Below are 19,725 nucleotides of genomic sequence, written 5' to 3' on the forward strand. Positions count from 1 at the left end.
AGCCTTCAGATCATGATGGAGGTGTGATGCCTGGGAAGGAGAGAAGGAAGGTGCATTGATGGGTAGATAGGAAGAGTCTCAGATTGCAGTCCAGTTGTAAGGAAGTTTGCATTCAAGCTGACCGGGAGCTCTCAAACCAGAATCTCCCATAGAGAGGTCCTCTATCTCACAGGATAGGGTCTGTGTTTGTAACCCTGCTGGGCTCAGCCACTGGCTGGGAGTGGCCTGTGGGAAGCCCCAGCATGAATGTGGTGAGGGAGTCAGAGCACAGCAGCTGCAACCAGTCAGCCAATTAGATTCCCCACAGCAGGAGATCTGAGGGTGCACTTTCACAATCACCATGGATTTGTACAACATTCATTTCCCACTTCTTCAAGAGTAAGGAGTAAACAAAAATAACAGCAAATATTCTTGGCAAAATGCAGGCACATTAGGAGTCAAATTAGATGCTCCATTATCACCATTAACAAACTGGCCTCTTAATATAAGGGAAGGTTAGAAGAATTCTGGAAGACTTAGATTTTGGTTTTTCAAAGGTTCTATTTGTAATCCTTTTTGACAACCAAAGCGCATGCTCTGTGAAGGCAAGAATGATGAGCTTTTTTTTTTTTTTGGCTAACACAGGCACAGTGCCTGATCCGTAGTAAATGCTCAGCCAATTATTGTTGAACGAATGGGTAATTACAATTGAAGGGAAGGGGCATATTGTCATTTCTGAATGTTTTTCATTTCTACAGTATTTGAATGACATCTGAAAGTGTTTCTTTCTTCAGCTTGTTAACAATGTTAATAAGCTAAGTTCCTGGAGTGGAGGTGGCTTTGGTCTAAGAAATCATTAAGGTCAGCCTTCTCTGATCTAATGACCTTGGATCTGAGGACGTGGGTAGCTGACTTGACCTGGTATAGCCCCTCCCTCTGCACATTAGTCTGCAGATGGCCAAGTGTATTTGTCTAAAATGGCTTGCACTTTCTTAGCATCCTTGTTTAGGCAGAGGCACTAGGAATGGCAAAGAGGAGATGAAAACTCTGGATACATAGGTGAGGCCGTTCCACATTTGCAACATCAGTAGTAATTCAGTACTTAAAAATAATTTGTTCATGAGTTTCAGGTTATGTCAAGGTTTATTTGTGTGGCATCCCAGTGCATGTTTCTGTCAATAAGACTCCTGATTCCCCAGGCCCTTTGGACACCTTTGATTCTTCCTTTCTCTCGTATCCAACTAGTCAAGGAGTACAGCCAGTTCTTTTGTCACTTATCTGTTAAGATCTTTCCTTCTGTTTTAGGAAACATTACTTGAGCGCCCTGACTACTATGAATAAGCCTGATGGGTTTCCTTACCTCCAAGGGCAAGGGCTTTCACCCACGTGTACAGTACAGGTTCTCCGTATCCTTGGGTTCTGTATCCCCAGATTCAACTGATCTTTTTTTTTTTTGGCTTGTAATTAAAACAAATTTTTTTTATTGGGGTATAGTTGTTTTACAATGTTGTGTTAGTTTCTACTGTACAGCAAAATGAAGTTTCCTGTGCTATACAGCAGGTTCTCATTAGTTATCTATTTTATACATATTAGTGTATATATGTCAATCCCAATCTCCCAATTCATCTTTGATCAAAAATATTTGGAAAAGTATTCCAGAAAGTTTCAAAAAGCAAAACTTGAATTTGCTGTGCATGGGCAACTATTTACATAGCATTTACATTGTATTTACAGCTATTTACTTGACATTTACATTATATTAGGTATTATCAGTAATCTAGAGCTAATTTAAAGTTTACAGGAGGACACATGTAAGTTATATGCAGATACTATGCCATTTTATATGAGGGACTTGAGTATACTTGGATTTTGGTATCCTGGAGCCAATGCCCTGTGCATACTGAGGGATAACTGTACATAAGTGTCATGTGTACTTGGACTTCAGTCTCAGATCTGCCTCGAGCTGGCAGTTGACTTTAATGCAGGTCATTTACCCTTTTTCAGCTTCAATCATCTCATTCATAAAATGAGGATAATAATTGAAGTGGACTTGAAGTGAGATAATACACAGAACGCAGCTACTATAGCACCTGCAGATGATGGTTTCTTCCTGTAGCCAGGAGACCCACGTAGAATCCCTGATACCACTGTCTGGTGAATCTTCTAAAAGGATAATTGCGCCTGTCTTTTTAAGTCAACTCTGTTGCCTGTTTTGCAAACATCTCCTAAGGTGTGAGGTCAAGGAACCACAGAACAAATTTCAAGTTTATCAGACTGCCGTTCAGTGTCCTCTACAAGCTGCTCTTTTTCTAACTTGTTAATGACATCCTCTGTTATTTTCTTAGAGAAAATCTCCTGTTCCAGTTGAGAAATAAGTTTGCTCATTTTCCCTTTTATGCCACATGTGGGCACACCTCTGAACCTTAGTCACACCTCTGTAGAGCTGAAGTTGCCTTTTCTTCAAACATCCCAGCCCACAGCCCACAGTGATCCTAATTCCATTGCTTGGCATGTGATCCAAGGGACTGACCTCTCTGGGCCTCCGTTTCATTATCTGCAAAATAATGGTGAATAATCATCACAGCCTAACATTGTAGAGATTAAATGAGATAAGATATGTGAAGCACATGGTCAGTGCCAGGCATATAGCAGGGACTTACTAAATATTAACCACTGTTATTATACCTGCTTCGTTTCTGAACTCCTCTTCACTTACTGTCTAGGCATCTGTGACCTCAAACCAAACTCTGATGGGCCACCCAATATGTACATATATATTTTCTCTATTTAATTTTACTGAAAGTACAACTTTTTAACTTGAGTCCTAAGTGATGTTAAAATTAAGTCTGCTATCTATTTGAGAATTAACATAGCTTGCAAAACATCTTGGTTCATCTTTTTAGAAAAATTCTCAGTCTTCTTAAATGAATTTTTCCATGTTTGAGGACAGAGGTAATGTTTTTTGTTGTTGTCAAAGACAGAGCCTTTTGTTTTAACGGTATAGTTTACATAGAGTAAAATTTACCCGTTTTAGCATGCAATTTTATGAGTTTGGGCAGCTGTATGTCATGTACTCACCATCGCATCAAGGAATAGAATGCTTCCATCATCTCCCTCCCCACCAAATTACTTTGTCATCGTTTCTAGTGAACCCCTCCGGACACCCAGCCTCTGACAACACTGATCTGTTCTCTGTTCTATACTCCTGCCTTTTCCAGAATGTCATATAAATACAATCATAAAGCACATAGCCTTTTGAGACTGGCTTCTTTCACTTAGCGTAATGCATTTGAGGTTCAGCTATGTTGTTGCATGTATCACTAGTTTGTTCCTTTTGTTTGGTGAGTAGTATTCCATTGTGTGGGTATAGCACAGTTTGTTTACCCACTTACCAGTTGAAGAGTATTTGGGTTGTTTCTAGGTTTTGGAAATTATGAGTAAAGCTGCTTGTAAGCATTTATGTACAGGTCTGTGTCTGATCATAAGATTTAATTTCACTTGTATAAATAACTAGTATTTATACTAGTTGTATTTTGGGCTCATATGCTAAGTGTATGTTTAACTGTCTAAGGAACTGTTTTCTCGAGTGGCTGTACCATTTTCCCTCCCATCAGTAGGATATCAGAGTTTAGTTGCTCCACGTCCTCACCAGCACTTTTTATGAAGAGAGTACTTTTCACATAATAAGCACTGAATGTATTAAAAGAATTTTTAATCTATGTTGCTTACAGGTAATTCCAATGCTCTTGCTATGACCACTATCTCAACAACCTCTCTTCTGAGTTAACTAACTCCTGAATATGACTCAATTTCTTTCTGGAAGCCAGAGCACCTTTTCATTAAAAACACAATATTGGGTTTGGCAGTTGAAGAGGCCACATAGGTTTTATGCTTCATTAGAATAAAACTCAAAAACCAAACACAATAGGCAGGGGGATGAGGATTAGTAATCTTCCATTTCCAGAGAGTAAAAGAATCCTCTGTATTAGTTCAGTTGAAATGGGATCCTGCTTTAACTCACTGTCTGTCCCTGCCCCCAGGCAACCGCACATTCTCTGGTTGCCTGATTGGACCATTCACAGTATTTCCTGTGAGCAGCTTCTTTCTGAGGCCAAGTAACCGCAGTTAGCGGGGAGGTGGGCAGAGAGAAGTAATGAAGCACTAACTAGGTGCTAACAAAGGGCTCAGCTAAGAGGAGAGAATGTGGAAATGTGATAATGAAGAACTTCTAATTATGTTTCAGGGGAAACAGAATCTTTAAGAAGCCCTACATTGAAAAGGTCATTAAAAGAAACAGAGGTTCATGGATATGAGAGTTAACACCAATCTGCTGGAGTGGGTCGGAAAGGCAAGTGAGGGAAGGCTCTGGTGATTTACCTGTATTCATAGTCATGAGTGAAACACAAACGAATTCATGGAAACCAGCAACCACTTCATTTAGAAGGGGTGATTGCTTGGCCCAAGACATAGGCAGAAAATTAAAAACAAAGCAAAACTAAACACAAACACAAACAAAACCATATTTCTGTAAACTTCTTGAGCAAGCTTGAACAATTTTCACCAGGTTCTTGTGCCAGTCATGCCTCTGTGAAAAGAGATGGGAAGTATTTACTGATTGCTTTATTCTAAAAGCAAAAGAAGCTTAAGAAAAAAAAGATTTAACACTATTACCATGGTAAATAGAACTAGAATGGAAGAGGTCAAATGGTGTAGCAGATAGAACTTCTGAATGGGGATTAGAGAACCCGAGTCCAAGACGTGAGTTTGCTGCCAACCAGCACTGTGATCTTGGGAGACACTTATTAATCTTCTTGCATCTCTGTTTCCTTGTGAATAAAATCAAGGTATTTGAGTGGCTGCTTTTTAAGATCCTTTCTAGCTTCAAGACCCCATCATTCTAAATAGTAAACAAAATGCAAATGATTGGTTTTCTTTTTGGAAATACTTTTCTATGGTTTTTGGCTAGAGACTTAGGAGGTAGTCCTAGTTCCCATCATTTACGGTGTTGGGAATCCACTTATAAGAATTGTCCCTTTAAATTGTCTTAAAATTCTGATGCATGTTTCATGGACGTTTGAAGTTGTGAATCTTGTAATTATTTCGTAAAGAAATTTCAGGACTCTATTGTTGTCTGTGGGCAGATCAGCCGACGAAAACCACAAAGCAACCATCCTGAGACTTAACTGGAATGCTGTGCTAAAACGATTTTCCATTTTCATTACAACTGCCATAAGATTAGAGGTACGTCATAGCAATTTTAGTTTTTCCTATTCCTTATTGCCTCATATGTTCTGTGAATTACAGGGGTGTGTGGTATTTCCCATGTGCTCTGATTTGATTTACTGCTCCTTGCGGTTGGGTTTTTACTAACCTATGAACGAGGAGGGTGGAACAAGAAAATGAAACTCCTGATGGGGGAAAGGTCAAAACAGTACTGAATCTGGGATAAAGAAGGAGTGTCAGAAAGCATCGATGACAGAGTTGCATTAATTGCCACTGCTCTCTGAGCCTTCTCTTCCCCTATGTTTGGATAAAAGCTGCAGAGGCAAGAGTATGGGGATCAGGATCCCAAGAACAGTGGCTAAATCTCCCTCATTGAGCCTTCGTGAATGGGACTTGGATGGCACAGTGGGGAGTCTCCCCATTATTAGGAAAAGTGCCTTAATGCAGAGGATCAGAGTCTGTTATATTGACCTCACAGCCAGAGGTGTATCAAGATGGAAAGGGAGACAGAGAGTTAATTCATTCCCATTTAGGGAGTGCTTTAGGCTTAATGACCACATCATGATATATTCACTGAGTTGCAGACATCAAATACATTTTTGCTTACAACACTTTAGATGCCATTTTGTTATAGATAAACTGATCAAATCAATAGTTAATTAAGTGACATATCCTTTTACTGAACGACATTGGCAAAACCAAATGAGTCAGATTACATAAGAATGTTACAAATTTTCTTTTTCACCTTGAGGCATTTATTTTTAGGTACAGTAATAGACAAATTATTATAATAAAACTATTGATTGGGATTATAGCAGGATGCAGTACTAGTCACAGGCTAGGCATTTATGAAATACTTACTAAATAGAACCTTTTTTAATACTATCCACCACCTTTCAAAAGATATCTTGTACATTTTGTCTTTTCTGATCTATTAGCAGTGTAGTGGAAAGAATCCTGGTCTCATAGCTATTACCTGTGTGATGATTTGGATTAGTCATTTTAACTTATTCAGAACTTATTTTTTATCATTTACAACAAGAGTCAGTGAACTGTGGCTCCCAGGCCAGACCCAGCCTGCCACCTGTTTTGTAAATAAAGTTTTATTGGAACACAGATGCTCTCATTCATTTACATAACACTTGTGTCTGCTTTCACCTACAATGGCCAAGGTGAGTAGTTGTGACAGAAACCATAGGGCAAAGCCGAAAGTATTTCCTCTCTGGCTTTTTATGGAAAAAGTTTGCTGATCCCTGATCTACAATGTGAGAGAGATGGGTCAGTAGCTTTCAACCTGTTTTAAAACTTGTGAGACCTATTTTTCACTCTAATATATAAAATAGACAAACCAAAGTTTCTGTGGTTGAGGAAGTGGTTAGGGTTGAAGGGATCCACCCAATTTGGCTCTGCCTGCCTCCTAAGTTATTGCCAAAGACCCCCAGGGCTCCAGTGTAAAAAACCCTCTGAAGAAGTCATCTCCAAGGTATTTTACAGCTTTGGAACTATACATATAGTTTCTTATTTTTTCAGCATATGTGGAAAAGTAGACTTCAATGATAGATTTACCTCTTGTTTCTGATCTTCCATTCTAAGGCTGTGGCAAGGCTTCATTTGCCTTCAAGCCAGTTTCAGTTGGTAGGACTGTGGGGATTCGGCAGGTCTTAAAGTCTCCATGTTTCTTAGAAAACTTTGGTATACTGATAAAAGAGAAACTAAAGCTACACTTCAAAAACAGACCCCAAGGGTAGAAACTATCAAAGCATAATGTCTCAACTGTGATATGCAAGTTTTCCTTTCAAAGCATGGACCAATGGGTAAATTGTTTATTGGCATACACTGTAAGCCAGCTTTTCTGATGATGGAGGCAGCAAAGGAATTGGATGTGGTCTAACAGCATAATGAAGTCCAATTCTGTTAGTGTTTATGGAGTGCCCACAGGGTGTGGGCTATTGTATTTAACAAGGTAAAAACCTCTGTGATGCTCATTTTCTCATTACTGCATTTCTCAGGCCTATTTTGCCTTCCCAGATAACCTGGAAACATTCAGTTCTTTGGAGCAAGTCCCCAGTGAAAGATATATCCTTATCCCTTGACTTTTTAGTTTGTGAAGGAACGAAAATGGTAGTGAGGTAGGATGGGGTAGAGGAAAGGAATTAAGAGCTGTGGACTGTCTGATTACATGTCTCGCGCTGTACTCTCATAAAAATTTTCTCTTTTCTTTCTCACAACTATTTAGAGAGCAGGAATTAAATGATAAAAATGTGAAAACAGCAACTTCCCAAAGTCACCCAACAAATAAGTAATAGAACAAGGATTCCGAGTCTGGATGCTTAAATGTATCCAATTGTAGTATCCATTAGCTCTGGTTTAAATACTTAAAACACATAATATATATGCATGTAAATATTCATATGATTAAATATATCAACAACCACATTAAAGTTGGAATTGTCATTCTGAGCGCATTCTGAGCGCATTCTGAGCCCATAAGACAGTGTTAACTTTGCATCGTTAAGTTGTCTGTATGACTTGGGAAATGATCTTAGTCTTCAGTCCAAATAGATAATAGGGGGTTGTCTCAGTGAGAGATCAAGAAGGAGAATATATCCTTCTCAAGACCAGGAATGGGCAACATTTTCTGTAAAAGGAACAGACAGTAGGTATTTTATGCTTTGTGGGCCACATGGTCTCTGTTGCCTGTACATTTCTGCTGTTATAGCACCGTAGTAGCCATGGCCATGAACACGGGTTCGTGTCCCAGTCTGGGAGGATCCCACATGCCGCGGAGCGGCTGGGCCCGTGAGCCATGGCCGCTGAGCCTGCGCGTCCGGAGCCTGTGCTCCGCAACGGGAGAGGCCACAACAGTGAGAGGCCCGCGTACCGTGAAAAAAAAAAAAATAGAGTGAATCATTTCTTGTGTAAACAACAAGTGGATGAGATTGGAAAAAAATTAATCTAATGGTCAGGGAGGGAAAACATCCAATATTAATATATGCTGTAATATATATATTATAATATCTATTCATATATTGAAACCTCAGATATTACCAGAGGGGCTGGAAGGTAGGGGAGACCAGTGATTTGGAATAGAGACACTTGATATAGGATCATGATGACTGGGAAAGCCTTCTGGATTTGGTTATTAAAAGTTTGATAGTGACCATCAATGTAGTACAGTTTCAATGGACTCAAAGGAAAAAAGCTAGGCTTACATGGTTTAAAGAGAGAGGGGAGGAAATGCAGGCTCCTGGGCGCACAGACCTAGGAGCGCTTTCATTGGATTGCACACACCAGAATCCTGAGCAAAGTCCACCTGACAATATGGCCCAGGAGAGGAGAGGGCAGTTTAGTTTACAAATTAAAAAGGGTAATGAGAGTTTTAGAAAACTTTCGAGTTTCTAGAATTTAAACTTAGTGGTTGCCAGCCCTGAAGGATATAATTCCTGTAAAATATGTCCATTGAAAAGTATTGCTCCAACTTACTTGTTAAGACCTCTCAATTTCCAAGAAGATGATTCCATAGCTGAAAAGTACTTTGTATGCTAAGAGGCACTGAGTGTAAACATTATCTGAAGGTACAAGGGACTTTTCTACCAGTGGTTTCATCCATGTTCAGTAGACTTTATAGCAAAATCCTATTTCTTAATTCTTTTATGTTCCCTATAGCTGCCTGTATATAGTGGGACTGTCCAATCTAGTTTAGACAAAGAAGAAACACACATAAATATAAGCTAAAGGCTGAAAGCTAGATCTCTTGAGTTGATTTTGGTTCTTAAGGGTTGTGGAGCTCAAAGGCAAGAGCAAAGAGAACATTTCTTTGAGAAGGCGCCACTGTGGTCTACGATATTTTACAGATCCATTTGGCTTTTGCTTTTTGCATAATAACCGTCCATTTATTTTCCCATTTGTCTAAATTTACACATTCATATGGTTTACTTTATACATAAGAAGATACCACTCCCCCTTACCCTCCTTCAGTATGAAGCAATGAAGAAAATCTGTTTGCCAAATGAAGAATTTAAGAGATTTTCAAAAGGGGCATTAATGAATTGGTAGTAGCTCTGGAAAAAAAAAAGAATGGCAATTTTCAAATTAGTAAGTTTCCTCTTTGCTCTTCTCCAGAAGATTTTAAATGGATTGTCCTAACCTCAAGCCAGAAAATCCACTTTTCTCTTTAATATCCTGATTATCTAGTAAGTCCTTGCTTCATTACTTATTCTGCTGTTCTATCCTTACATTTTCGGACAGAGCCACTTCCATAGGAGTGTCAGGATAGAACTCCAATATTTCAAAGGAGCTCACTCATAAGCTGTGGAAAACCTGTTCTGCAAAGATAGAGCTCTTCTCCTATTACCCTTGTCATTGACACTTAAGCAGAGCTTGAGAAATTATTAGACATTTTTCACTTGGAGATTCTTAGGTAATAAGATAAAATATATAGCTGGAATTGGCAGTGACCAGACAAAATAAAGAAGTAACTAACTGACCAATCACCAGAGTAGCTAATTACCCTAAAACAAGTTTCCATTTTCTTTGATGGATTCTCTCTGGCTCTGGATATCTGATTAATTATGGTGTGTAAATCGAAACTAGCTCCTCAGAGGTGAGAAGCCACTAGAAATGCTCTTATAAAATGTTCAGTGAATTCTGTTCCCTAAATCATGAATTGCTGCTTAATCACAGGTTACTTTTATTCAGCAGTATAGAAAGGAATGACATAATAACCCTTTGGAAATTGCTGAGACTGCTTATTTTAACATATATGTATAAAATAAAATATCCTTCCTAAAGACATCTTTGAAACCAAAGATCTCAATTCTGTTGCTTGATTTAGTTTTTTTTTTTAATAAAAAATTTTTGTATTTTATACGGGTGCATAGTTGATTAACAGTGTTCTGTTAGTTTCAGGTGTACGGCTAAGGAATTCAGTTATACATATACATGTATCTATTCTTTTTCAAATCCTTTTCCCATTTAGGTTATTACAGAATATTGAGCAGAGTTCCCTGTGCTATACAGTAGGTCCTTATTGGTTATCTATTTTAAATATAGTAGTGTGTAATTTAGTTTTAAGAATAACCCCTTCCTCAATCCCCAGTGTTCTGCTTGGTTACCAGTATTTTTTGTTTGTTTGTTTGTTTTTTTTGGTTACTTTTCATGTCTATAATCTGTATCTTCCTCAAACTATTGTCTCATTTTCTTCTAGTTTGTTCTGTAAGTTACTATTAAAATATCAAACTTTTCTAAATATGACTATAAGATTTGGTCACCTCATAACTATAATTGTCTCCCAAATTGAGGATTGGGGGTGAGGGCAGCAGAGGTGGGAGTTGTGGGAAAAATAATTAAAAAAAAATTTAAAGAAGATCACATTTACGATTGCACCCAAACATTAAATGACCTTATTTTATTATTTTTTTTTATCAAAGCATAGTTGATTTACAATGCTGTATTAGTTTCTGGTGTACAGCAATATGATTCAGTTATACACACACACACACACACACACACACACACACATACTCTTGGGAAAAAATTTAAATGGTTCTCTTATCTCTTTAGTTTTTGTTATTTAAAAAAAAGTTTGTATTTTAGGAGTAGTAGATGAAATGGAAAAGGGAGCAGGAGGTGTGGAAGGAACTTTGAGGCACTCCTCATCTTCACAGAAGAGCATTTCAATGAATAATTTCCAACACACACACAAACAAAACAAAAAACCTAGAATGATGTTCTGATTTCCTATTTCTGTTCTTCCCATGTTCTTTGTTGTACTTTGCCCCTCCACAAATGCTTTCCAAAACTCACCTTTAAATCCTCAGGATGTAGAATGACATGCCTACAAGACGAGACAGAAGCCATGAGTGAGGACAGGCCAAGTGTGGTGAGTTCCAGAGCCAACGCCCCTCTAGAGGAAGCAACAGTGATTTGGGAGGAATGTGAGCCTGGTGTTCCCAGATCTCTGTCTTTTCCAAGAAAATCTGGAAATCTGGATTTTTTATGTGAAATTTCTTGAATTTTGAATGCTGGAGACTAATTCAATTAAAGGAAAAACATTGCATGGGCCAGTGGCACACACGTGCAGGCCAGATTGAGTCTTCAGGCCACCACTTTGCAACCTCTGACAAACGTAGTATTATAGGCTTTGGCTAGATCCCTGCTCTTGGGACTTCATTGCCACCAAGAAGGAGAAATTGCTGTTCATATGCTTTGATTTTAGTATGAAAACAGAATGAAACTGACAAACTCAGAAGTACATTTATTTGCATGAGAGATCAAACTCTTGTTCATTGTCTTAGTGAGGAGAGAAATGTGGAATTATATATCTATTTAGGTTTTTTTTTTCTCCCAGGAGCTATTTTTAAAAAGTCTTCATTAGCTCACAGAAATACTTTCTAATTTCACAGAGACCTACAATTTATACATTTTTAGTTTTATATCAAGGAACTAGGATCAGTCAAATACACTTTCATTTTTTTAACATATATATTTAAGTAAAGTGTCAATCTTTAATTATACACTTTAAAATTTGCACATTGTAAAAGTCTTGGCTAATGTCATCATTAAACAGAGCTAGACTCTTTTTTGTGTGTGTGTAAAATTTATACTTGTTTTGGTTCATAAGACAGCCAGCCAGAGTGATTAAGAGTACCAGCTTTTGGGTGAAAACGATTTGAGTAAACAGTGGTTAACAGGGTAACTTTGGAGTGAGAAAAACTTGAGTTTGAATCCCACTTTTTTCACAGTATGTCCTTGATTACGGAGCCTAACATCTTTAAGCTTCTGTATTTACCATTCACAGTGTTAGCAGTGTGACTTGAGCGCTTCGTAGCTACTGGATGGACAGAGACTTGGTGAGCGGTTAGGATGAAGGCTTTGTTTCAGGAGCAACTAACAATGTGGGGCTGGTATGTGGAACCAGATAGTGGAAGATCTTGAATACCTGTGAGAAGTTTGTCGTCTAGGGTCCAACTTTAGAGTCCAAGTTGGAATCTAAGTTTGTAGATGAGCGTGAAGGATAAAAGCATTTGAGTAGGGGGCAACCTTGAGAGAGAGGGTGCTTTAAGCAGAGTGACTTAGCAGCAGTGTCTGGGCCGGATCAGACTCGGCGGTAATCCATAGGAAAGATGCTAGCCGTCTGGATTAGATCATGATTGTGGAAACAAAAAAGGAGAAATGGGTTTAAAAGATATCACTAGATGTGACTTTCATATGAATAGACTCGATATGACATTCTTGTATTTTTGGAGAAGCTACACTGCAGCAAATATAAGAATTTCAGGGTTATTTTAAAGGTAATTTATGGTTGGTGAAAGAGAAAGGAGAGCTAAGGCCTGAGAACTGAATAATGTCTGAGGTTAGGAATCGAGATGGGAAAATATACTAGAGGAAATGGAGAAGAAATAAGGAGTTTGAAGAAGAAACAGTATTCTAATGATAATAGTTATTTTTGTTTAAACATTTCAAGGTGCTCTTATATCCCTTATATTTTTAATGTTCTTGATATGATAATCCATATCTCACTTATCTTCTAGGAATACAACAGCTTTCCTCTCCTTGTACGCATATACCAGTTTTATATGCCATAGGAGCTGTCTCTCCTAAGAGGTTTTCATCACTTGGCTTCATATTATATGCCTGTCTTTGAGTTGATGTGGGGTTATATAGATGAACAAGATCAAGAAAAGTCACAATCTGATGTAAAATATGATACTTCATTTCCTTGTCCATTTTGTTTGTATCTAATATCAGCAAGGAGTCATAGGCTATTTCATTTTTTTCCTTGATGAGTTGTATGATTTTTTTTTCCTTAATTAGTTGTATGAGTTTCATTTTGTTAAAAATATGGCTGTCAGCTCTTGCAGGGCTGGGACCTTCTTCTGTTGTTGCTTCTACCCAGTAAAATTTTATATTATGCCTTATGATCTTGTCTCATGAAATATGAAATTGAACTGTGAATAGGTTTTTGCTATATTTTAAATGGTACTTTTAATTTATTTTCCAAACAGAAGCGTGTCCTTATCACTCACTCTATTATGTCCTGTCCTACTTAGTACAAACTATAATAAGAGATGAGGTAAAAATTTGAAAATGATTGATTAGTGTTTTCTGGATGTTTAAATTTTTATTTAACATTATTTAATTAATTAACATATTTGTTCATTCATTTACTCTTGTCTCTGTCCATTTTAAATATGGCTAGATTAGGCCACAGTTTCCTCTGGCTTTCTTTCACATCAGCTTGACATCACTCATCTGATAGTTTGAGAAACGAGTCTTTACAGCACTCCCTTCCCTTCTCTATCTACTTAGCTCTAATTTTATGTTTTTCCCATTTTCATGTATTTGTTTCATTTTCAAATGTCTCATTTAAAAAAATTATTTTATTTTTTTCTATTTTTAGTTTTTTAAGGAACCTCCATACTGTTCTCCATAGTGGCTGTATCAATTTACATTCCCACCAACAGTGCAAGAGGGTTCCCTTTTCTCCACACCCTCTCCCGCATTTATTGTTTGTAGAATTTTTGATGATGGCCATTGTGACTGGTGTGAGGTGATACCTCATTGTAGTTTTTTTTGTTTTTTGGTGTTTTTTTTTGGAGTATGCAGGTCTCTCACTGTTGTGGCCTCTCCCGTTGTGGAGCACAGGCTCCGGACACTCAGGCTCAGCGGCCATGGCTCATGGGCCCAGCCGCTCTGCGGAATGTGGGATCTTCCTGGACTGGGGCACGAACCCATGTCCCTTGCATCGGCAGGCGGACTCTCAACCACTGTGCCACCAGGGAAGCCCCCTCATTGTAGTTTTGATTTGCATTTCTCTAATGATTAGTGATGTTGAGCATCCTTTCATGTGTTTGTTGGAAATCTGTATATCTTCTTTGGAGAAATGTCTATTTAGGTCTTCTGCCCATTTTTGGATTGGGTTGTTTGTTTTTTTGATAGCTGCATGAGCTGCTTGTATATCCCACTACTGGGCATATACCCTGAGAAAATCATAATTCAAAAAGAGTCATGTACCACAATATTCATTGCAGCACTATTTACAATAGCCAGGACATGGAAGCAACCTGTGTCCATTGACAGATGAATGGATAAAGAAGATGTGGCACATATATACAATGGAATATTACTCAGCCATAAGAAGAAATGAAATTGAGTTATTTGTAGTGAGGTGGATGGACCTAGAATCTGTTATACAGAGGGAAGTAAGTCAGAAAGAGAAAAACAAATACCGTATCTAGCACATATATGTGGAATCTAAAAAAAAAATATAGTTCTGAAGAACCTAGGAGCAGGACAGGAATAAAGACTCAGACGTAGAGAATGGACTTAAGGACACAGGGAGGGGGAAAGGTAAGCTGGGATGAAGTAACAGAGTGGCATTGACATATATACACTACCAAATGTAAAATAGGTAGCTAGTGGGAAGCAGCCCCATAGCACAGGGAGATCCGCTTGGTGCTTTGTGACCACCTAGAGGGGTGGGATAGGGAGACGCTAGAGGGAGGGGATATGGTGATATATGTATACGTATAGCTGATTCACTTTGTTATACAGCAGAAACTAACACAGCAATGTAAAGCAAGTATACTCCGATAAAGATGTTAAAAAAAATTGTTTGGTACCATTTTGATTTCCTTTTTGGTGTCTTGAGGCTTGCTTTCCTTTCCTTCTTCCCTTTGATGTGATTGAATTTAGTTATGGTCCTGGAGGATGGAGACTGTTTGTGGCCCCAAAGCTCAAGTTTGCACAAGTGGACAATAAATGCGTTCAGCACACAAATATTGAGCATTTTTTTGAGTGTGAAGCCCCAAGTTAGATGCTGGGATACAAATTCAAATAAGATGTTGCTCGGGGTCTCTGCAAACCGAAACTCCAGTAGAGAGATGGGCAAGTACGTCAGCAGTTGTATAAGGGATGGCAAGAGCTCTTCTAAGAGCTGCAGAGGTTGGGAGTTAGGGAAGGCTTCTTGGAAGAGGCAGCTCTTTTTGAGTTTTGAAGGATAAGTAGGTGTAATTAGAAGTGATACAACCTGATCTTAGGTTGTATTAGTGGATGAAGAGATGAAGGGAGGAGGATAAGAGAAATATTAGGAAGATAGGCTCTGGAAGACTTATGACTGACTGACTGTTGGGTGGTGGAGAAAGAGGAGGTGAAGGACACCTCTGAAATGTCTACCTTGGACTTCTGGGCAGGAGGTGGTACCTGTTGGGCAAATAAAAATGAATGGAAAAGGAATAAGTTTAGAAAGAGAGGTGATGATTCCAGGAATGGTCATTGCTCCTTTATCTCTACTCCTTCATAGACATTCTTCTTCCTACTGGCAGAGTATTTAACTGGAAGGGATACAGCCTTGAATTCTGATAAAAACATGTGGCCACCTAGTGGTACATTCCTTCCTCTTGAGCCTTACATGGTGGGGGAAGGAGGCCAGGACTGGGAGGGGGAGCATGAGGATGAGGGACCCAGATCTCCTCCAAGGAAGGACTTGCTGCCTCAGTCCTCAGTCATCTGGAATGACTGAGCATGATGCAGATACAAAAATCAAGGCATTCTCACCACGGGAGGTACTCTGGTGGAAAAATTCTTACTCTAGAGCGCTCTGCTAGGTTGACCAAGGCTCTGTGGGATCTATCATGCAATTTGATTTCCTCCTCTGCCCCATCCTGTTTCTTCTTTTTCCCTTCCTAAGTGTGATTTCTAAGAAAAATCTTGTACCCCAAACTCCTTCTTAGTGTATGCTTTTGGAGAAGCCAATGTGTAACACATTTCCCTGGAGAGTTTTCAGAACTCTCAGCATTTCTGGGTTTGCTCAAGCTCTCTTTCCCCCTGCAGTTCTAGAAGGAGAAGGGGGTCAGGGAATGTATCCTAGAATATAGTGGAGTAAGGAGCTGCAATTATGTCCCAATTGTTACTGGCCTAATAGGGTGAGGTGAGGTTGCCTTAGCTTGGGAAGAAATGAATCTGAGAAAACAAGTGAGCAGTGAATTTTATGATTGGGTTAAAGGTACTTCCGATCTCCAAGAGGGCTTTAGTTTAAAACCAACAGATTGCAGCAGTTGTCCTAAATGGGAGCTTCCTTCAAATAAAGAATATCAAAGAAACCATGGGAAAGTTTGAAGCAAGTTTAGTTGCTGTGAACTGGAACACTTTAATCTCTTATTAGATGAATGCAGAGTGATAATAATATAATGATACCTTGCATTTAGATTGTGTATTTATTTTCCCCAAGACATTCCTAAAGCACTATAATGCAGTATTTTTTCCCCTTACTTCTGACTTTTCCTCAAGTGGGGGAAGGAAGAATAGAGGTAATTGAATCTTTAATAGCTAATGTCCCATTTTTTGATTCAACTGCTTCCCTAATCCACTTGTATTAGAGCTATGAAATACTAATAGAAATGATTTTCCTTCCTGTCCCTTTGGCAGTCTAGGGAAGGCTGTCAGAATAAGAAATGAGATGGTTTGTATGAATAGAGCAATGCAGGGTTGTATGGATAAGGAATCTGCCTACTGAATAATCTACAAACAGAAAAATCTACACGTTGATTGTCAAACATTGATACGGAGTCCTAAAGTCTTATCGTAATCATTAAGAAGCTATCATTATTGATCTTTGTGTATCTTAGCAGTGTGCTCAGCAAGTATTCTGCTAACATTTTATATATACTATTTAATTTATTCCTCATGATATTTCTGGGTGGTATTTTTTCCCTTATTTCAGAGAGTGAAAAACTCAGACTCCATTCGAGTGGTTGAGTAAGAGGTCCAAGTTCTCAGCTGGTAAGAGACAGTGCTGGGATTTGAGTCCAGGGGACGTTTCATTCCAGAGATGGACCTTCTAACTACATTGCTTACTGCCTCCCTAACGTGGAGCTCCCTGATCTGCAACTGCTATACTGACTCTACAGTTGGAACGATGGAGTGTGTGTGTGTGCGCACACGTGCGTGTGTGTATGTGTGGCAGGTTGGGGGTTGGAGGGGAGTCTACTGAAATAGCCCCTGAGAATACAGCCTGCTGAATATGCTTAAAATTAAACAGCTTCACCAGCAGAACCCCAGTCTCCTACTGAATATTCCGTGTTTCCAAACTCCCCATTCATGGAAGTCTTTGGCTTTTCCAGTACAACTCAGGGAAGAAGATTTGACATCTTCAAGGATGCAATAAAAAAAATAGAGGAATAACAAACAATAAACATTGCACAACTATGCTAATTCATGCCCCAAAGGGAAGACAACAGGAAAAACCTAGAATTTGCCAGGTGGATAAACAACTGAACTGGTAGAGACAGGACTTCAAGATGATAAAAGACTTGTTATAAACAATGGGAATTGGAAAAAAGAAAGTTGTACTCAGCCAAATCTCTCAGCTATGTGTAAGCAACTAATTCCCAGTGAGATAGATGGATGCATCAGTTTCTTCATTTTAATGAAGACTATTTGACTTTGCATGTTCACAGGGCTCTCTGTATTAAAGTCCTTTTCTGGTTGGTACTGATGAAGCAACTCATAAAAGAGTCAAATGCTTACACTGCAAGCAGGGCAAGAAGTGGGCTCAAAATGGAAAGCACATGGCTCAGTTTGTCTTGGGTTCAATACCTCCTCCCTTAGTCCCTCATGGGAGGGAAGGAAGCATGCATAGAATGGCTGACCCTATTTTTGGATTCCTGCTGGGCCATTATTATTACATGTTTGTTCAATATTGTTATCCTAGGAGCAATCTTCCCTAAATTGCTACCTTCTACATCTGATATTATTTAGAACAATGTATAATTAGCCACATTTCTGCATGAAGAACTTCTCTTCAAAGCAAACATGATAAACTTTGGTAGCATGGTACCCCTACAAATAATGCTTGATTGAGGCTGCTTAATTTAGTAATTTATTTATCAGCTTAAATGATCCCAGTCATCTTTGCATATGTCAACATCCATTTGTTTTGTGAATATATTGGGGTCAAAATCAGCTTCTCATTCATAGGAATATTTATCTGTGCCCACAGATGCATCTGAGTGTGCAGTTGATATTGCCTCATGCTAATCCATAAAGAAAGATGTTCTCTCCAATTAAATTGCTTTTATATTCTTACTGGGAGATATGTTAATTTGTATTGTTTTGATGTAATTACTTTTGTTTATTTTTGTCTCTCCAACCAGATTTTGAACACTTAAGGGTAGAGAACAAAATTTCTATTTTTTTTATAACCTTGTCTCTTTTCCCTATCCCAGTCATCAGTAAATGCTTTTAAAATTTTGCACCCTGCAGAAATAGGTGCTAAATAAATGTTTGTTAGGTGACTTGGTAGATTTGTATATTCAGACAAGTAGGTAAATAGCCTTAGAGGTATAGCCTAGTTCCAAGTAGGTTGAGTTTTAGAAACCAATAAAAGTGAAACTTTGAAGGATTTTGGTGGCCAAGCAAGGTTCCTCTGGTATTCCCCAGGATTGATGACTGTTTCTAGCAGAGGTGTAGTGATCAGAAGAAGCAAGTTTAGCAGCAGGAGTGGAGGAGGTGGGACCTACCTGGTGAGTCCATAGAATAGGTGTTCTCCCAAGACTCTTTCTCCTAAGCATCTCATGGTTTTACTTCTGACATTTCAATTATGCATTTTTCAATTATGCATTGCAGCCTCTGTTGACTTTTCATCACTATCTTTTCTACTGTCCCATTCTCATATTACTTTAAATCTGTGGAAAGGGTGCCGTTTTTGTAGAGTGTGCCTTGGTGAGACAGCGTTTTCCTCCAGCCCAGTCTCAGAGGTCTCCCTATGGTTTTGTCTTTCCCCTGGAATTATGAAAAGTGCACTCTAAAGGTGAAGTTGTATAGTTTAGAATGCATAGGCCACACATCTTCCATACCTTGTTAGGGTAACCCACGCCATCCCCCCACCCTCTTCCCATTCTAAGTGACTTCTGAGCAGGTCCTTTTTTTCCCCAAAGATTTATTTATTATTTATTTATTTAATTAATTTATTTTTGCCTGTGTTGGGTCTTAGTTGCAAGACGCAGGATCTTCATTGAAGCATGTGGGATCTTTCATTGCGGCATGTGGGCTCTTCGTTGTGGTGTGCAGGCTTCTCTCTATTTGTGGCCTGCAGACTCCAGGGCGCATGGGCTCAGTAGTTGTGGCACGCGAGCTTAGTTTCCCGACCAGGGATCGAACCTGTGTCCCCTGAACTGGAAGGCAGATTCTTTACCACTGGATCACCAGGGTGGACAGGTCCATTTGAAACTAGTAGAGAAAAACAAATCATGGGTACAGCCAGCCTTTGCTGATTGATTATTTCATACTTGTGAAACAATTTTCTATACCAATTATGTCTTTGCAGATGACAGAAGCCATTTGGTCTAATGACCATAATAATTAATTTTCATCATGAAACAGATCGGTTAATGATGCTGAAGCCTAGATTTCATTATGGAACTAAAACATAAAACTTGCCCACACTCCCAGAACATAATTTTCAAGTTTGTAAAATCAGGGAGTAAATGCAGTCATTACTTTTCTGATGAAATCAGCTGAGGC

The sequence above is a fragment of the Mesoplodon mirus genome (genome assembly GCF_964341445.2).
Source record: "Mesoplodon mirus genome assembly, chromosome: 16".
NCBI lineage: Eukaryota > Metazoa > Chordata > Mammalia > Artiodactyla > Ziphiidae > Mesoplodon > Mesoplodon mirus.